The sequence below is a fragment of the Hermetia illucens genome, chromosome 1 (genome assembly GCF_905115235.1).
Source record: "Hermetia illucens chromosome 1, iHerIll2.2.curated.20191125, whole genome shotgun sequence".
Taxonomy (NCBI): domain Eukaryota; kingdom Metazoa; phylum Arthropoda; class Insecta; order Diptera; family Stratiomyidae; genus Hermetia; species Hermetia illucens.
The window spans coordinates 141,371,242-141,391,515 of NC_051849.1; the positions used below are offsets into that span (position 1 = coordinate 141,371,242).

A 20,274-nucleotide genomic window follows, 5' to 3' on the forward strand; every position below is an offset into this window, starting at 1 on the left:
CAGGCGCTATTTAACATATAATTGGTTATAAGAGGAATTTGTAGGGAATGAATTCGTTTGGCTGGTACCGCTTAGTTTCTTTCGAAGGAGCTTCTACTCAATGGCTCGCCTGCTTTATTGACAATAAGGTCCCTGTCTGGATTGAATTTTGGAAAATAGCCCTGTGAGTTGGGACTTAAGAATAAACTTCAATGCTTGTCTCAAAAGGCGACTAGAAAGGATAAAACTTGTGCCATCGAAACGTCAACAACGCCTCGGATAGCAACGTACCTTACGCTGAAGACTTTGGCTATCGAAAACTGATTATTGTTTGGAATGTGTACACGTTCCTCAACGATATCGCGAGTCTCCATATTGCTCGCTTTCTCCAACTCGACCGAGAATTCCAAAGAATTATTTTGGACCTAAGCAAAGTAAGATGGGCCCTTGTTGTGGAAGGCCAAGTGGTAGCAGACGGGAATCCGGAGTGGGATTGCTTCTAATTGCTACCGCAAGACGCGCTCTTTCGACCTGGAAGCCGGTATCTGATACTTCAGACTGCAAAATTCCGGTTCAGGTTAAGGACCATCATAATTGTACAGTGCTATGCACCAACAGATATTTCTGATATAGTGAAGAAGGATGTTTTCTATGATTGGTGATGAATGACTGTGATGGGTGGTTGGAATGCCAAGGTGGGTTCCGACAACATCTTGCTTAGACATGTGATGGGGAAACACGGTCTTGACGGCCTTAACGATGATGATAGGAGGTTTATGGTTTTCTGGTATTTCCACTGGCCCCTCATTAGTGGCACATGGTTTCAACTGACCGATATCGCACGGGCAATTAGATTAATCACTTTGTGATTAGCAGTAGATTTAGGAATTGACGCCTCGATTTTCGTAACAAGAGAGGCGCTGGCATCGGCCTCGACTTGATTGTCGCTTACGCTCGCTTGCGTGTTGCATTTATCACTTCTCGCAAAGTTGAGGAGCTGCGGACTAAGTTACAGTGAGTAACCCGCAATGGGCCGAAAACAAAAATGCTCTTTTCTCGGGTGCTAGCCAGGTCGTCTACTATCTCCCGAAGGGACGTCATAAGACCTGGCTGACTGCGGAATCAAGGAAGTAAATCGATGAATGGAAGGAATTGAAGGCTCTATTGGCCGCTGCGAGTTATAGTGCACGTGACGCGCTCATCTCCGATACCGAGCGAAATCCCGAGAAGTTCAACGTAGTGTGCACCGTGACAAAAGAGAATTTTTTATTGGACTGGTCAGGGAAGCGGAAAATGCCGAAGAGCGTAATGATTTCACAAGTGTATATCGCACCATCAAGAACTTTCATGTGGTGAAGGATGTTAACGATCGGCTTCTCACCCATGGTGACAAGGAACTGAAGAGTTCTCAACCGTATCATATCCGGTGAAGTTCGCCTCTTGTTAATAAAATGGATAGGCACTGTAACATGCGGTTATGGGCTGTTCCTCTAAGCAGAAGGGAAATCTCGATCATCAATGCACTCAAACAAAGTAAAACCGCTGAGCTCGACAATCTCCCGAGAGAGTTGTTCATCGCTCAAATCTGCTACTTCCACGCGTACGGAAATTTTGGGCACCCGAGACCTTTTCCAGAGAGTGGAAGAAAGGGGTGACCGTTAAGGTTGCAAAGCTCCTAAGATGGGCACACGGAACGTCAGCCATGATAGTGCTGTATAGCGTTGGACTGGAAACTGATCCTGCTGCTCCTCCTGATATTAGTGGCAACAGATTGGAAATTTCATTTCCCACGCTAACAAAGGAAGGATTATCTACAAAGAAACTTCTCACAAGTCGGTCTAATCATGGGGATGGGAAACTAGTTTTCCATTCATTTATAGATAATTTCGTTTACCCAGAGAGAGTCAACGTCGAGTACTCACGATGTCGTGAAGATATTTAAGAGTATGATGTTTGCCATGTTTCAACCAGAGTCGAAACTGGTGGCTAGAAATAACATTCTTGTGGTCACAGTACTGGATCAATCTCAATGTCCATGTTCTCTAAGAAAGTTGTCCCAAGTATGGTAGAACGGAAATGTGTCCAAAATTTGTTGGTTCATAAGATATCTTTTTTCGAATGGCAAATTATTTTGGCATGCATGAACAGTTGAGTGAAAAGCTATTGTTTACGTTGTTAAATATTGTAAAAAGAAAGTTAATTAAACCTGTTGGAAGGTTCCTGATGACAGGAGAGGAGGATTCCTAGGTGATGAGGCTATGGGAGTTTGCAAATCCTGGACTGTTGATTCAACAATTGAAGTTATAGCGGAAAATTTTGCGACATCTGTATCACTGTTTGTTTGTCTTATATTACTTCTTTTTTTTTTTCATTTTGCCAGTTTCCTTATTCGCAAACATGTTCTTATATGCCATACATTTGGAAAAGTTTTCGGCAATGAGTTCTGGCAGTCAAAACATGAGCTTTTAACTCTGTCAAGAGTTATCTTCTTGTGAAAGACATACTTCTCTTGTCTTTTTCTATGGTAGTTAGTAATCCCATTTGGGACTTCATTTGCAATGAGGGATTCTCCTTGTGTCCTTTTTTGTCACAAAATTAACATCATCATCATCATCAACGGGGTAACAACCGGTATGCTTCGTCAGTCCACAAAATTAACAACCGAACGCAAGTTAAGGATTAGGATCCGCTTTGTTCTGGAGATTTCTAATAATAATAATCGTTGGCACAACAATCCATATTGGATCAGGGCCTTGAAGTGTGTTAGAGCACTTCATTCAAGACCGTAACGGTACACTACAGTAGACTGTAGGAGACAATGTGGTCAGCATTGCGCTCGCCCGAGATTATTACCCTGATTTGACTTAGGTACTCATTCACAGCTGAGTCGACTGGTATCCGACGTCAAATCACGATACAAATCCCTCTGCCACCAGCGAGATTTGAACCGCGACCTTCCGTACGAAGCCTCGTGCTCTAACCACTCAGCTATCCGGACATTTCTAATAATGACAGACTGAATCCTTAGGATTGGTGAGGTACTTACTGGGGTGTTTAACCCTTTCTCTCTGATAAGACAGAATATTTTAGCATGGATTCAGCAAGCGGAAGGGATCTATCTGCCTTTCTCTGCGTTTCAACCAGTTGTAATGTCTATCAGACTATATTTCAGATAATTTACAACATCATAATAAACTGAAAAGTTTAGCAAATACTGTACTTGATTATGTTTATGCTGTTGATTTCGGCTGAAGAATTGGCATTTAGCTGCTGGGATGTTGGCGCAATGAAGAACGGACCAATGTGACAAGAGGATTGGAGAACGATTCTTGTGAGGGATTCGGCGGAGACTTTCTTGGTATCGAAACGTTAACAGCAATTCCAATGGAGACTGAACTGATTGGAAACGGTTTATGATAACTTTCTGGAATGTGTGCAGGATCTTCGACAACGGTATCGAAGGTCCTCAGAATGTTTGCTACCTGCAACTTGAGCGGAAGTTCCGGCGATATAAACTGGATATTCTGGTAGGACACTCCAATAATTATACATTGGCAAGTCTGCCAGAAGTGAACGTGAGACCACTGTTTGACTAAGGCTTACTGCATCCGTAAGATGTATTCTCATATTCTGCAAGCCGGCTCCTGACGGGATTTTGACTGCAAGATTTCAGTCCACGGTAGTAGCACTACAACTGGGCTGTGCTACGCAACAAAGGAAATTTCCAATATGGAAGAAAAGGAGGCTTTCTATGAGCAATTATTCGCAGTTCAGGAGACTCTAAAGGTGACATTGTGATCGTGATGGGCGATCTGGATATCAAGGAGGGCTCTGACAAAACCTTGCTTGGATATGTGATAGGAATGCATGACCTTGGTTACTATAGCAAACGTAAAATGTAGACTTCTACAACTTTTATTGCCTCGTCCCGGGAAGCATAATATTCCAGTAAAGGACCTCCCATACGGTCAGTTGGGTTTTTATTGATGGGTAATGACCATCTAGTAAAATCGATCATATATGGATCGACAGTAGATTTAGGAGTTGTTTGCTGAATGTGTGCAATGAAAGAGGTGCTTACATCGGCCTAGACACCATCATGTCATCTACCATTGCTTGCGTGTCGTTCGTGCGCTTGCTCGCAGGGTAATGAAGCGTAAGTGGAATTCAATAGCGGTCATCTCTCAACCGCTATGAGATATGTTTTTACCTCTAGCATGAACGAAGTTGTCGATCGCGTCCCAAAAGGCCATGGCAAGATCTAGTTGAATGCGAAAACCTAGAGGTAGATCAATGAACGTAACGAGCCAAAGCTGTTGTTAATAGATGCGAATGGGGGGGTAGGTAAGATGCGCTGGAGCTCGTGATAAAGTATGAGAAGTGTATTTGGATGTACATAGCCGTAATTTCACACGTAACCTACGATTCTATTGTGTGGTGTCTGGCAGGAAATAAAATAGAGTCAGGCTTAATAGGGTCCAAACAAATGCATGTGCAGGTGGTAATGTGGCCCTGAAATCCCAGCACCATAGCAACATCCTAGACAAAGTACTTCGAGTAGTATGCGCATCCCCAACAGACTACATCACATGCATGGTGAGCTTCGAAAAGAATTTTGCTGTGAGCAATCATTTCGTTACCGGGTACCGTATAAAAAAAACCCTTAGGGGGAGGACAGTGTTGTAAATCTTTCCCCTTCGTAAGTACTGGGAATCTGAGATCTTTCTTAGTATGTGAAAAAAGGGGATGACAGTTAACACGCCGAAGATGGCAACCCTCTTGATTGATACGATTGGAGGGATGTTTGCGAGCTTCATGCTGGCGCAGACATTAGCTAAAATCATCCTGGGACGCATTAAAAATTCCTCGAAAACTCGATTGACAGAGAGCAGGTTGGTTTCCGCTTCATGCTGCTTTGGCTGGAAGGCGCGGAGGGATTCAATGGATTATGTCACCTTTCCTCAAAAACCTCGGCTACCATTATGACATTTGCTTGCTCTCTATCGAATCATGGACACTCTTGATTAAGGAAGACAAGTAGAGTCAGACTAAAAATAAATACCAAGAAAATCAAGGTTCTTAATCTGACAAGTCATCGCGCTGTCCCTATTGGCATTAAAAAAGTTCTAATGTTATGGGCGGAAGGTTTTGAGTGATAAAATCGTTGATTTCCACTTGTTATATTTTTCTATATTCTCCACTCCACTGTAGAGCAACGTTAAAATGTGTTTTGAAGCATTTCAAAATTATATTAGCTATTATTTTTTCGATGGTAGGAAACCTTTCTTCGAAATCTTAGCGACCATCACTTTCTCCCACTCACTGGAAGGGACTTGCTTCGTTGGATGTTATGTGAATGAGTATCTTCGAACTACTCCTTCAACCTTCTCAGCTGCTCACCATCCTGAATGAAAACCCTACCGTGAACGTTCCTCAAAGGACTATCGATAGCCTTACCACCACTTGCAGTCTTGCGTGATGCGGAATCATTGCTATTTGCGGCAAATTCTGCCTCCCTGACGAATGTTACGGTTAACTTCTTATGGTCATGGTTGATGCTAGACTAACTTCTCCTACTTTATCGCACTCCAGACTATTGCCTTTGCCTTCACTCTCAGTGAGTGACAGGGGTTTTAGTTGCATGCGTCTGTCGATTCGCCTTTACGTTTCTATTATCGGCGAGTTTTTGTAACGCTTTTTTATGTCACGGCCGACATTTTTACCCGGGCTGAAAATAAAGGCGCTTTTGATGGCAAAATAAGGTATATTGTGCTTTTTTCCTGGAACAATTTGTCTCTTCTATGCCGTCAATATGGTGCTCTGATTTCATGATCCTTAGTTTGGGCCGAAATCTCAGAGTCAAAATTCTGTGAGAAATCGATTTCCAGGTCAATCGCCTTTAAGGACAAGCACTTTAGTTTCAAAGCTTTGACAGGTTTAACCCTTTTTGAGTAGATTAGATGTGATGGGCAGACAAGTAGACGGAGAGCAATATTGAATCGATTGTACAGAAAAACCTCAGCATCGAAGGTGCTTTTGTCTTTTGCTCTAAAGTTCCATATATGAGGAGCTACTTTTCCCCATTTCTTTTTGCTAAAAATGTTGAACTCCTAATAGAAGCGCATGAAGTTGCTTATTATCGATCAGTAATTTTGACGTCAAACTAAATTGCTCGCGAAAAATAGCATACATTTGCATTTTGACTATAGTGGAACTGCCACCCAAGGTTCCTCAGATAAGGAAACATAAAACCCGTCATACCGGAAGAGCCCTGCTTCCGGTAACCCCGGCTTGTTTTCCTTCCCGATGGAGCAAACTTCCTTAAAAGATCTATAATTTGAATTGAAAAAATCGACTTCCCTACCAAATGAATTCTAGCGAAACATATTGAATTTTAGCGGCTCTCTTTCAAGCGCCTTCTCTACCTTTAAAGGAAACCATGGGCAATTGCAACATTAGGGTTCTATTGAAGGGCTAACCGCTTCTCCTTTACTCATGGGAAACAAATCGAATAAACCTCCTTAACTACTCTCAATGAGACCCCAGAGACAAGAAGTAATCGGCATGGTTTTTAGTTGCTCAAAAATATCACAGCGGCTGTTCGGTCTTGGGCTTTTTGATAGTGATGCCATCAGATGCCAGAGCCTCCTTGTGTGGAGTCACTAATTATCATAACTGAATTCATCGCAAGAGCAACCCAAATACTTTCCCTTAACAGAATAATAATAATAACCCAAATACTCATGTGGCATTCATAGAATATGCTGAGATTCTACCAGAGGGAAGGTAAAATATCCATCACCAAAACTAATAGATGCGATGCCGAAGTCCTTGGAAACTACCACCTCTCCGGAAGTAGAAATATTTTAATCGCATCCCAAGTATAAAAATAAATATCAATATCTTTTTCTTCAGCCTTTGTCCTGTTCACAAGCAGGGTCGAGTCGTCGAGGACGCCTCTCTCGCAGTTTTTCTACGATTGGTGCAACCCCATATCGATCGCGGATATCCTCATTTTGGATGTGATCAAAACGCGTCACCCCACTAGTCCAACGCAACATCTCCATTACTGCAAGATGTCGTTCATTGTCTTTCATAATTGGCCAACACTCAGAACCATAGAGGGCGACAGGACGAACGACATTGCGGTAAATTTTCGATTTGAGAAGTTCGTTGATACGTCGATCACAAAGAACACCAGTTGTGGAACGCCATTTCATTCAGGTTGCGCTAATGCGTGAAACAATTTCATAACTCAGTTCTCCAATGGCTGATAGCGTTGACCCGAGGTATTTAAATCGCTCAGTTCTGGGCAGGTCACTGCCACTGATAGGACAGGTAGCACCTCGCTCTTTTAAAACCAAAGAGGATTTTACAAAAATCTCATCAACTCAGAGCAGGTACGAAGTTACCCTTATTTTCCCAAACATCAGGATATCAATAAGGTGTGGTATCTCCCAAGGCAATCCTTTATCCCCGCTGTTTGCTTGTTTGCCTATGTCTTGTCTTCTGCTTAAGAGCACTCCCGACGAAAAATGCAAGCAGTACACTCTTCATGAATCCTCAATCACCAATTGTAATTATAAAGAGGTTACCATCCAGCACGAGATGTAAAATTCATAAAAGATAATATCATGAGCATCGGAATTAGAGCCGGAGCGTTTGCGATTCCCACTCATTAAAAACCATCCCCCGTTTCTCTAGTCTGGATTTAGTGGAACTGCTTTTTAAATACTACTTCGCGGGGTAGGTTTGTGCCTTTAAATCCTCGTGCTTTGGCTCCTTGAGCTTGTAGTCTCTTTCACATCACTTGCTCTGGATCCTCCGGAACGTCAGTGCACCTAGCACAATTCAGCGAATCAAGAAATTTAAAGCGGTGCAGACATTGTCTGTAGCAACAGTCACCGTATGCTATGAGGAATTGGGTAATGTAGTAGTCGTCGCTCCAGCCATTTCCTAGTGTTTGAAATGAGCATACGTATTCATCGACCTACGTTCTTAGAGATCATGCCAATCCAACCTTGCCGCATTCTTACATTCTACGCACCAACTCATACGTTTTGCATGGTACAGCACACTTACCCGCGAGAATGTCGACTGATATCATGCTCACCACCACCACCACTGACTTATCTGGGGTAATTCTAAAAACCAAACCCTAAGAGCGATCACATGGTAGACGGAATTCGCCTGCTCTCGTCTCTGCGATAATGAGAGCACCTCCGCCCACAAAGTACCGATCATACCACTTCGATTAGAAACAATCTATCTTCGACAGTATTTCGGTTTGTCAATATTCTTACAAGTGCCATGATGACACTAGTCGCTTCCCGATAACCATACTTTAGATACTCCGTAAAGCTTAGTCTAATGTCAACCGTCACCCCCAGCTTAACGGTTCTTCATCAAGACCGCTTTCACTTTTCTGCTGCGCCGACTTCCAAATCCTCTGTGGATTGCAGTAACAACCACAACCAAGTCATCCGTAAAGCCGACAATCATACCCAACATAAGCACTGCCTTGCACATCACACTCCACAGCAGAGGATTTAGTACCGCCCATACGGTGACGATATACCACCTGAGATGTTCATCTGTCACTTTCTAGAGAGGCCTCGAAGCTTTGTTTGGAATACCACCTAAACCTGAGACCATATTGTCATCGATCCTATCACATATTTTTTGCAGTTCCTTTTAAACCTCCCCTTGATCGCTGTTACCGGGTTTTCCTCGAGCCCCTGGCAAAGTCTCTTTTCCCGAAATCATGCAATTGTGATTTCATTGTTCAACCAATAATTGGGTTGCCTACTGGGCCGCATCCTAGGCATAGTAACACCGCATGCTTCCCTGACCGCTTCAATAATGGGAATGACTTTTTCTATGCCTATTCCGTCCAGGGGATATTGGGCTCGAGCGTTACGGAAAACGTGTTCCTGTCAAACGTGTTCGACATCCATTTGAGCAGTCTACTCGGCAGTCTGCAAGAGTTTGATTCATCTTTGATCTATCTACATGCTGATTGACTTGTGGTTAATGTGAGTGCAGTCCTCACTAAGATGTCAAGCTGTTCTGGCCAAAGTGAATACTTCCAGTAGACTACGTACCTTCGCATTGGTGGTAGTACCTATCCTACTCAATAGCCTACGGGTTAAAATCACCTGCCATGAGGAGGTTCATTAATTCCTCCGGGTGTACTATTATTTTCCGAAAGGACTTTTTATCGCAAGCCTACAGGGTTGCTTGGCTCGTTCGGTCTCTGACCCGAATACCCCACCAAAATTCTGACATAGTTCACTAGTTGCGGCCATATCGGTATCTTTCTCCTTAATGATCTGCGATACTAAGTCTTACTCCGTACAGGAGGTTGGAAGTTTCCAAGGTTCCGTGTTCTTTAATTCGTTCAAGACTGTTTTAGCTATTATCTTTGCGACAGTGAAAAGTACGCAAAAACTATCGTTCTTCGTTATCCTACCGATGTTTCCTCGACTCCATTGCTTCCAGAGCGATATGTGACGATAAATGATTATAATAAAATCTCCGAGGAATTTAAAATCCAAAGTGGAGTCCAATAGAGTTGCTTTCTATCAACCGTGTCATGTCAGGGCATGGAAGAATTCAAAGGGCTATGACATCATTCCTTTAATTTCTCGCCTTCACGATTTGTTTAAAATCTAAAAATAGGGGAAGGGGTTATATAAGGGTCAAGTTGAGATTGCCCCGTTGCAATATTCTCGCTGTGATGGAGAAGAACTCAATCCTTTGTATAAAAATATGAGATAACAACGCAAACATTGTTACGCAGTCCTAGTTGAAAATTTGCTGAATCTAGTGAAAGTTTTCAGCAAATTAGAAAGTTCGGGCGCTCGCTACCTTACATTAAGCTGCCTAAACAGGTAGATTCTACTGGCTCGCACACTAGCTCACCAAATTCGATTCCACCATCACTCATTACAAGAATCCATACTTTCAATTATTATTATTTAGTCCGCGAGAGAATATATTTTTGGTGTTGAAGATTTGGTAACGAGAGACCTCTATGCTCATCGCAAATGGTCCCTAACGCCGTTGTCGAGCCCTAAGCTCTCAGATTAAGAGCACAATGTTCTACAACTGAAGTAATAGCGCAGATATATAAGGACCTAATAAAGAATGGCAAGGGCAGTATGATTTCATCCATTATCTGTTGCACAGTTTGGGATGAATCTAGTGTTCAAATGACACGTCAACTGATAGAGTAAACGCCTTGAAACTGTCTTACCCTTCGACGCGTAGGGATATCTACTAGAACACATCTTTCATAATGAAACTCGTAAAGGATCGATCCTAATGGAGGCATCCGAAAATAAATGAATAAGTATTCTGCATAGTAATGCTATTCTATTTAGTTGCGTCAAGGCAGAAGCGCACTTTATCCAGCATCCACACTAAGATAGGTCTGCTAGCACCTTCACCGGTGACGTCTGACATGAGACTTGTATTTTGCATCTCGTTTGAGGAGGCATCTGAAAACAAGGCCAATGGGTTGTATCGGCAGCTCCATAAATAGCACAGTCTGTGGGAATATTGTATTACCTAAGGAACCATTGGATTTATTGTTCAAAGTTGGAAGTGATCTTAACAATTGACCTTTGTCTAAAATATGCAGTTATTATTATAACTGCAGTTCTAGATTTCTAGAAGAGATCGAGACTAACAAATGCATTTATTGCTGAACAAATTTCAAACAGTTTCATGATTTAATTGAAAGGGTATTACTTGCACATATTTCCCATGCCCATTAAATAGTTTTTTTTATTATTAACAGCTGATGCTAATAACAGTACGTAAGGGTAATTAGTACTTAACTAGACACCACGATTGAAGGCACATATCTCAAATCATCGCAGTTTTATCGATTTAACCCTCACGACACAACGTGTTTAAGATAGTACTCCTTAGGCCATGTGCCAGCAATTTTGCTGAAATTTCTTTGCCCCGGTGGGCTGCCCAAGCGGAATTACCAGTGTTCCCAATCTTCCTGTGTTGTTTATTATTTTATTTGCAAATTGAGTGCGTCAAAGGTGTATATTATGGGAGTTATCGCTATTATTGGCTCTATCCTAGTCTCCATGTTGACTACTGTTTATGTGGTTTTTCAAATCCAGTTCAGACATTGGGCAAAACGCAAAGTCCCATGTTTAGAGCCAACATTTCCTTCCGGCTCGTTACGTCAAAATGGAAAACAACTTCATTTGATGGACGTGTTCAATGAGGTTTATCGAAAGTTTAAAGGAAAGCAACCGGTAGGTGGCATGTATTACTACAACCAACCGATTCTTGTTCTGATCGATCCTGATCTTGTCCATAACATACTGGTCAAAGACTTTAGCAAATTTTCTGATCGTGGCATGTTCTTTAACCAACGGGATGATCCATTATCAGCCAACCTACTTACTCTTGAGGTACATGAATGGAAGCCGCTCCGATCAAAGCTAACACCAACTTTCACGTCGGCAAAAATGAGACTGATGTATCCAACTATATTACAAATTATGGACGAATTCCACAAAGCATTGCGAAAATTACTGAAGACACAATCAGAGGTCGAAATTAAGGACCTTCTGGCGAGATTCACGACAGACGTGATAGGAACCTGTGCCTTTGGAATCGAATGCAATAGTTTGAAAGACCCTGACACAGAATTCCGAAGAACCGGACGAACTGCGTTTGAAAAAACCCGATATGGACTTATAGGACGAGCATTTGTCAGACAATTTCCGGACTTATCTCGAAAGCTTGGTTTGAAAATTATACCCGACGACGTAAATGATTTTTTCATGCGAGCTGTTCGTGAGACTGTTGAATTTCGTGAGAAAAATAATGTCAGGAGAAATGATTTTATGGATATTTTGATACAAATGAAAAATGGAAGCAATATAACTGAAGAAACTAAGAACGGCTCAACCAAATTAACTTTCGAAGAGCTTGCTGGCCAGGCTTTCATATTTTTCCTAGCCGGATTCGAAACGTCTTCCACAAATATGACTTACACTCTCTATGAGTTGGCCATGAACACAGAAATTCAAGAAAGGGCCCGTCACGAGATAAACGATGTTTTGGAGAAACACGGGGGAGAATTTACATACGATGCTATGAAGGAAATGGCCTACATTGATCATATAAATAAGGGTAAGTATTTCATGTTTCTATACTGGATAGTGTGCGATTCAAACAGGTGTTTATTACAATAACAAAATTGTCCAGTTGATGGGCAAAATAGTATCTGACTCGCAGGACGTGGGATACCAAATTTTATCATACTCCATGTAAAATCTCGCAATGGCCGGTTTATCTAAGTACTCTTGATTGTCCGCTCTAAAGTATCTTTCTTAAGCTTGGAATTTTTATTCCACTCCGTTTATAAGGCCTTGTTTGAAACAAAACCTTCTTAGAATCCCATTTCTCTGTTCGTCTGTCACACGAGATTTACTCCGAAAAAGCCTGGAGCTATTGCCACGATATTTAGTGAGAAGATGTGGTCTTTGAACCGCTACACAATGAGCAATGAGTTGCATCATTTTGTGTTGGCTGTAGGGGAGGGGCTCCCATATATGTGGAAACATTTTTTTTTCAGAGAATATGGTCATGTGGGGTATTAAATAGAAGGGCACCATTAGTACTTTTCGAAAATGACCTTATTTCTGGTATTGGGTGAAACGCAGGATAGTGTGCTCCAAAAAGTGAAACAGGTCTCATTCTCAGAACCTATTCAACAGAAAAATCTGGAAAAAATTGCAACTGTGCATCTATACAAAATCTATGCCTAAAATACATTCCATTCCGATATCTGCTCAAATAAAGTTAATAATAGAATATTACTATATTGCGAACTCTTGGCCGCGTTCGAGAGAAGAATCCTCCGAAGAATTTTTGGCCCCCTACATGAGGATGGACGATTCCGTAGCCTACACAATGACGAAATCTATGAGCGAAACCATTACCGTCCGGTTGTGGATAAAATCCGGCTCAATAGGTTACGGTGGGCGGGTCACTAAATCCGTATGGATGAGGATGATCCCACCCGGAAAGTCTATAAGGGCAATATCTATGGTAGAAAAAGAAGACGAGGCAGACCCTGCCTAAGAAGGAGTGATGACGTACGCCAGGACGCCAGACATCTTCTATGGATATCGAATTGGGGGACCTCGGCGGAAAACCGCGATGTCTGGAGTTCCTTATTAAGGCAGGCCTAGACCGGATACCGGTTGTTGCGCCGTTGATGATGATGATGATATTACTATATTTTGCCACTTTACTTGAAAACTTTCCACGCGGACGCACAATTTTGCAGTAATGCAGCTGATAATATATCGTATGATACTGGCTAGTTTCACGGTAATCGTATTGAAACCAGCAAAGTTATAGTGCATGAAATTGGTAATTTTCATAGATTACGAATGTTTTATGCAAAGACAAAACCTTATTAAAATCGGTTCAATATATATCTGTCCGTCTCTCTGTCTGTCACTCTGGATTTACTCACAAACGGCTGAACCAATTGGTGTGAAATTTGGGGAGAACATGTGGTTTGTGTGTCGGTTTACATGCAGCGGACGGCGTTATTTTGTGTTGAATTTGAAGGGGGGCTCCCCATTGATGCGAAAGGACGGTGTAACTTTTTGTTTTCACAGAACATGGCCATGTTGGGTATCAAATGAAAGGGCTCAATTAGCGCTTTTCGAAACTGATCTTTTTTCTGATATTGAATGAAACATAGGTGAGATAGGGCATTAAATGTGTACCCCAAAAAGTGAAAAAGATTTCGTTCTCAGAGCCTACCCAACCGAAAAATCTGAAAAAAATCACAGTGATGTAACTATATGAAATCTAGGCCTCAAAATACACCCCATCTCGATATCTGTACAAATAAAGTTAATTATAGTATATTACCAGGTTTTGGAAATATACCCCGTTTATCGTAGGAGGAGGAGGAACTTGAGGATAGACGATAACATAGGACATAATAATCCGAATGTTATTAACAAAGTTATAGAAGGTCAAAGTTTCGCATTTTGCGTAAATTTATTGCACCCAAGACATGCATGACGTCACCATCATATAAAGTGAACTTATATGAACAGCGGGTTCAATGGGAACGTTTTAGTTTTCCTTTTTTGACTTTTTTAGTTATTTGCATTTCAATGTCAATTACTCCAGGTAGACATGTGTATGTAACACACAGTGAACACAGTATTTATGTTATTGATTTGTATGTACATGTGTATCTTGGGATTTGGCAAAATATGACGGAATGCTTTGTATCCTTAGCTATGTACGAATGGAAAATCGTGCATATCGAGTTTCTCACGCAAGGTGAACGCAAAACCTTTAATACATGAAGCGCCCGACTTCCGGTATCCCGACTTGTTTTTCTTTACGTTTAATGTGGAAAAGTTCAAAGAAAATTCAACTATTATGAACAAATATATAGGTGGTGAAAGTGTTGTATTTTATATGAATCGATTGTATTCTAAGATGGATATGACATCGTCGTCATATAAAGTGGGCTTATCTGAACAGCAGGAAACATGTGAATATCTTATTTTTATCATTTTAGCTTTTTTTTAGTTATTTGTATATTAACCTCAATCAGTCGTGGCTGACACACATAATGTATGGTATGTATATGTTAATGGAGTGGCGGGTAGTGCCCAATTTAAATAGATATATGTGTATATGTGTACGTTAGCATCAGCGGCATTCAATTCGTTTTACCCGCGGAGTGTATGCATCAGTATGAGGTAGTAGAATATATTAGGTTGTTGCAAATGAAATGGCCTTTTTGTACTAAAATTTGAAACGACTGTAAAGCTTACAAAAATTTATTTATTTGATCAAAATAGGTGCCAGTCGATTCAAAATACTTCTCCCAGCGAGATTCAAGAGCATGTATGCCAGTTTCGTAGAAGTCCAACTATCGGGTGTTGATAAATTCGTCGAAGGCAATTTTGACAGCCTCTTCGTTCCTAAATTGTTTTTCTACCAAAAAATTATCCAAATGCTTAAAAAAGTGGTAGTCGGTTGGCGAAAGGTCCAGTGAATATGGTGAATGAGGCAGAGTCTCATACTGCAATTTATTTAACTTTTGAACCGTTGTTCTGGGTACATGAGGTCGTACATTGTCGTGAAGGAGTATCACACCATCTCTGTGAACCAATCTCGGCCGTTGAATACTCAATTTTTGGTGCATTTCCTCGAGTTGGGCACAGTATTTCTGTGCATTTATCGTTTCTCCAGGTTCCAAAAAAGAATAGTGGATAACTCCAGGTGTAGACCACCAAACAGTCATCATTACCTTCTTCGGATGGAGGCTCGGTTTCGGCATATGCTTCGTTGGCTCATCAGCATCTAGCCATTGTGCTGATCGGCGACGATTGTCGTATAATATCCCCTTTTCATCACATGTCACTATTCTGTGCAAAAAGGGGTTGCTTCTGTTGCTTGCTTCACCTTTCCAAGTTGTTGCAAGTGCCGGGAAACTGTCGAATAGTGTATGCCCAGTTTCTCTGCAATGTCTCTCATAGACTGACGTGTGTCGGATTTGCCTAGCACAGGCAACTCGTCGTTATCAATCGATGGTTCTGGTTGTTCACGTGGCTCACTTTGAAGATTTACTTCGCCTGACCGGAATTTTTCGAACCACCGTCGTGTGGTTCGTTCGCTTACCGTATCAGCTCCAAATGCGCTGTTAATGTTCCTGGTCGCCTCCGCTGCTCTATGACCGAGTTTGAACTAATACTAATGGCTCTTTTCCATCCTTTTTTCCTTTTTATTCACTGTTATCACAACGATGGTCAAAACTGAAATGACTCCTTGATTAGGAGGAGTATTTATACTTCATTATCCGACACCAAAAGCGCCAACTGGTCGTGCTTTGATACAGCAAAATCGCAACCAACTTCATTTGATTGCCAAATCGGCCATTTCATATGCAACAACCTAATAGTTGTGTGCTTAGGGCTTTAATATGTAGATCTTTGGAAATATATGAAAGACCATTTAGTATTTTTAGCTGTGTATGAATGGAAAAAGTCTCTGACATGAAATTGTTCCTATAAACTTTAAAGTGTCAACCCCAGTTGTTGCGCAAAAAAATGGTCATTTTCATCATCTTAAAGTGCGTAATTGAATAACTTTTAGTATTTTTTTCATATTTCACCATTATGTTACCATTGGGGTTCGAAAAAAATGTATTTTAATTTTTATGTTTTGCGGTGACCAAAATTGTGCTGAACTGGATCATCTGAACCAAAGAATGTTGGTGGATCTATTTAAATAAGAGTAATAGCTAGTATTTGTGAGTAGGATTTAAAAAAATATGCAGTGAATAAGCCTTTCAACAACATCGGTTCAGTAGTTTTCGAGTAATTCTGGTCACGTTCAAAGTTTCAACTTCACGTCGTTTACGGTAAGGATTCTTCTCTTTCAAAGATCATATCTCAGCCAACTTTATTCGGATTTTGCAATTTTGCAGGAATTTTCAGATAGTTGAATTTTAAACAAAAATGCCATAAAACTGATTTTTTCAAAATGGCAAGTGGGGCCAGCCCTTTAATAGCAAATTATGCCCTCAAGTGGGGCCATGTTATGCCCTACCCCCCTATGTGTCACCGATTGTTATTCCCGGCAATATGCTTCAACTACCTCCATGGGATAGTGGGTTGTATTGCATGGCATACCCCGGAGTGGAAGCATCTTTGCGACCGCATGGCTGCAAGCACATAGCAATATCTGCCATAACAATAGATGTTGCACAGCTGTTTATGGCTCCCCACATCTTAGTGGGGATTCTTGTGCAGGTTGAGGAGTATTTCAATTATATATCGCTATGCACCAACGGTGATTTCCGATATAATGGAAGGATGCTTTCTACGGGCACTTATACGCAGTTCAAGAGAGGTTTCCAAAAGGTAACATTGTGATCGGGATGAGTGATCTGACTGCCAAGGTGAGATCTGACAACACGTTGCTCGGACGTGTGATGAGGAAAAACGGTCTTACAGACTGTAACGATAATTATGGGAGGTTTATAGATCTGTGCAACTTGCATCGTTATTGGAGGCACATTGTCCGGACAAAAAAAAAGGTCAGTTGAATTTCAACTGATAGGTACCATATGAGCAATTAATTTGGCCACTTTGGGATCTTCTGAATGTTCCTACCAAGAAAAGCACTGACATCGGCCTTGAAAAGGATCACCATCTGGTTCTCGCTCACCTTCACTTGCGGATAGCGTCTGATACTCCTCACAGGGTTGGAGAGTTGCGATCTCCAAATTCAACATTCAACACTTGTATTTTCCAACTGTCATTCAACAGTGGTATGCAAGGGTTGGTGGAAGCGGATCGATGAAAGAAAGGAATTGGAGGCTCTATTTACTGCTGCGAGTGATGGTGAGCGTGTCACACTCGAAAATCGGAATTGTTCCAAATACCGGAAAGTTCAACCAGTGTGCGCCATGACAAAAGGCATTTGTTATTGCACTGGTTATGGAATTGAAGGATATCGTAGGATGCAATGATTTTGCATAGTGTATACCGCATTACGAAACAATTTGCATGTGGTCGCAAATTTTTTGTTGATCCTGTGACCAACATTAACGAATGACTCCTCAGCCCCGATGATGAGCAGCTGAAGAGATGGAAGGAACACTACACTACGGTTCTTAACCGTACCACATCCGGTGAATTTCCTCTTCTTGTGGATGAAATGACTAGTCACCGTAACATACGGATACGCACTGTTCCTTCCAACAGAAGAGGAATCATCTCGGCCATTAATGTATTCATACGGAAAAAACGCTGGTCTCGACGTTCTCCCCGCATACATAGTAGTTGAACTTGTAGCTGCTGCAGATCTAATAGTCCCACTTATACAGAAATCCTGGGAATCCGAGATCTTTCCCAGAGAGTGAAAAAAGGGAAAGAGTATTAAGATTCAATTGGAAGCAATTGGAGGGGTATCTGCGTGCTGCAAAGATAATATCTAAAATAATTCTCAAACACATATCATTAAACAATATCTCAGCTTGATTAAACAAGTCGGAATACCGGAAGCTCGCGCTTCGGGTATAAAGGTTTTGTGTTCATCTTATGTAAGAAATTTCAACGCATATTTTCCTATCCGTATATAGCTACAAACCCAATATATTCCTTCATATTTTTCCAAACTACGAGACATACGTACATATTACAGCCATAGATATTACGCTCATCCTAAACAAACAAACTGCCTATTTCCCAATACTGTACACATATATGCACGTATATAAATTGATCGTACCCATATTTCCGATTTACTTCTTATATCTATCTGAATAGGCACTACCCGCAAAGTTCATTAGCACGCATGTACTATATACCTACATACACAATTGATATTCATATACAAATGACTAAAAAACTAAAACAAAATAATTCTTCGCGATCCATTCATAAGAACTCATTTGGTTGTGGTATTGACGAATTGATATGTGACGATGACGTCATGCAGGTTGAAGAGTGCACGAAATTCACAAAAAATGGTAAAGTTTTACTCCCTATAACTTTGTTAATAATAGTTGGATTTTCTTCAAACTTGACTAGCTTATGCATTATGTTCTTCATTATACGCATGCCATTTTGTACTTTTGGGATGAACATAAGGGGGGTTGCCGGGTAAATTTCTAAAATGTGGAAATATACTATTATTAACTTCATTTGTGCAGATATCGGAACCGGATATATTTTGAGGCCTAGATTTCGTAGAGATGCACTACTGTGATTTTTTTCAGATTTTTCGGCTAGATAGGTTCTGAGAACGAGGCCTGTTACACTTTTCGGGGGTCATTTTTTGAGCCCTCACTCCCCTATGTTTCACCCAATATCAAATATGGAATCAGTTTCGAAAAGCACTAATTGAGACCTTTGATACCCCACATGGCAACATTCTTCGAAAAAAAAATTTGCACCTTCCATTCACATGTATGGGGAGCCCCCCCTTAAACGTAACACAAGATGGCGCCACTTACTACATGTAAAGGGAACACCATATTACATACTCTCACCAATTTTCGTGACAATCGGTCTAGCCGTTTCCGAATAAATCGGGTGTGACAGACAGACAGACAGACGGTCAAACGGACAGACAGACACCGTCTCGATTCTAATAAGGTTTTGTTTCACACAAAACCTTAAAAAGAGCATGCTGGCACTCTGGATTATTCTACATTGACCACATCGACAAACTATCGATTATTTTTGAACAGTTGAGATATTCGCTTCTGCTGCTCTTCATCGATTTTGAGAAAGTTTTCGATAGCATGAAGAGGTAATGTATCTGGCGTGCTCTACACAGGAGGAGCATTCCGGAAAAACTAATAGCTATTATCAGATGGCGTACCATGTCACGTACTACATCGAGGTAAAATCTCCGAGCAATTTGAGGTCCAAACCAAAGTCCGCCAAGGTTGCATTTTTTCACCGATATTATTTCTTCTGGTTATCGAAGATGTTCTTCATGCTGCCTTGCCCGGAGGTCAAATAGGAGTTCAATGGACTGTGTCACCATAGTTCAATACTTCGACACGCTGATGACATCTGTTTGCTCTCTCACTGAATGATGGACCTTGGCCAAGTGGATGTGGATTTGGAAAGAGAGGCAATACTGACTGAAAATAAACGTCACCAAAACCAAGGTGCTCAACAGTGTTGTCCTTTTAGGTAGCTTTGATATTAATTTAGTACTTTCTGAAGTTCATCATTTCTTTAATTAAATTTGAGTGCTTTTCAATGAAAATCGAGACGCATTAGTTATTTGGCAATTTTACGTTTTTATAAATGACAAAATGAATGAAATATGTCAAATTTGCCATAAAATCGCACAAACGAGTAGCGGTTTCGCCGAAAGTATTCCACTACCATAAAAGGAATAAAGTAACCCCTTAGTTGGACATAAACTGAAACGACACCGTGCGGAATATGAAACCTTATTAAAATCGATTCAATGTCTATCTGTCCATCTATCGCGCCCGATTCTCTCGGAAACGGCTGAACCAATTGTCACGAAATTTGGTGAGAACATGTGGTCTGTGCCCTTTTGTGTTGAGTTTGAAGCGGAGCTCCGCATACATGCAAAGAGGGCGTGTAACATTTTTTTACAGAATATGGTCAATTGGAGTAATAAATGAAAGAGCTCGATTAGTACTTTCCGGAACTGATTTTATTTCTGATATTGAATAAAACATAGGGGAGTGAAGATTCAAAATGTCTGCCCCAA

General features: G+C 41.1%; 2 protein-coding genes across 2 annotated transcripts in view; one reads left to right on the forward strand and one right to left on the reverse strand.

Annotated features, from left to right (window-relative positions):
- Positions 1–20,274, reverse strand: part of LOC119647326 (protein fuzzy) — a 150,828-nt gene that overhangs the window by 62,506 nt on the left and 68,048 nt on the right. The gene's annotated exons all lie outside the window — the stretch shown is intronic.
- Positions 1–20,274, forward strand: part of LOC119661461 — a 60,998-nt gene that overhangs the window by 2,202 nt on the left and 38,522 nt on the right. The gene's annotated exons all lie outside the window — the stretch shown is intronic.